This window comes from Otolemur garnettii, unplaced genomic scaffold (assembly GCF_000181295.1).
Source record: "Otolemur garnettii isolate 467f Iridium unplaced genomic scaffold, OtoGar3 scaffold00174, whole genome shotgun sequence".
Taxonomy (NCBI): Eukaryota; Metazoa; Chordata; class Mammalia; order Primates; family Galagidae; genus Otolemur; species Otolemur garnettii.
The window spans coordinates 2,439,820-2,440,939 of record NW_003852569.1 but is presented as its reverse complement, the minus strand read 5'-3'; positions in this window follow the sequence as shown (position 1 = coordinate 2,440,939).

Sequence of the window (1,120 nt, the reverse complement as noted above, 5' to 3'; positions counted from 1 at the left end):
AAAAAAAAAAAAAAAGAAAGAAAGAAAAAGAAATGGTAAAAGAAGTTGTTAAGGGAGGAGGAAATCAAATCAGAAACTTCTCTCATCTGACCACTAACCAGGCCCAGTCCTGCATTGCTTCTGAGATCAGATGAGATCAGGCATGTTTAGGGTTTTATGACCATAAATGGAAATTCAGTTTTATATACAAAAAAGCATGAAAGGCCGGACACGGTGGCTCATTCCTGTAATCCTAGCACTCCTGGAGGCTGAGGTGGGTGGATTGCTGCTCATGAGTTGGAGACCAGCCTGAGCCAAAAGCAAGACCCTGTCTCTACTAAAAATAGGAAAACTTCTATACAGCTGTCATTTAATAATTTAAAAAAATTAAAAAAAAAAAGAAAATTAAAAAAAATAGGAAAACTGAGGCAAGAGGATCCCTTGAGCCCAAGAGTTGGAGGTTGCTGTGAGCTATGATGCCACCACACTCTACTCAGGGCAACAGCTTGAGCCTCTGTCTCAAAAAAAAAATAGCAGGACAGAATGAATAAGTGAAGGTAAACAAATAAAAACGATTTGCCAGTCTCCACTACCTTTCTTTGTTTAGTTTACAACTTGAAAATACTTCCTTAGAATATTTTCTGGAAATCTGTGAAAGTACACACATTCATTAACTTACTGCACATTACCAATTATTTTATACACATTGTTTTCCCTGCCTGGAATAGCCTCAGCTCTTCCTTCTTAGCCTGAAAAGAACTTTAAGGCTAAGTTCAAATGGAAGCAGCAGAATGTAGTGGTTACAATCTTGTGCTCAAACTCAAATCTCTGCTCTATGTCCTCAGGCAAGCCTCGTTATCTCTCTGAGTTTTCTTTAAAATAAGGTGACCAGACGTCTCACTTTTGGCAGGACAGTCCCAATTTTGAACAATTTGTCCCATGTCCCGTGGCATCTTAAAAAAGTCCCGATTTTTGGAAAGAATGCATGACAAGCTAGGGAACAGCGGGAGAATGGGAAGGGAATATACGGTTTTAGGCTACTGAAAAGGTTAATGTAACTCCATTTGGGAATGAAGAGGTTAATGTAACTTCATTTGGAAATGAAAAGGCTAATGTAAACTCCCTACTCCCCTCCTGGGCA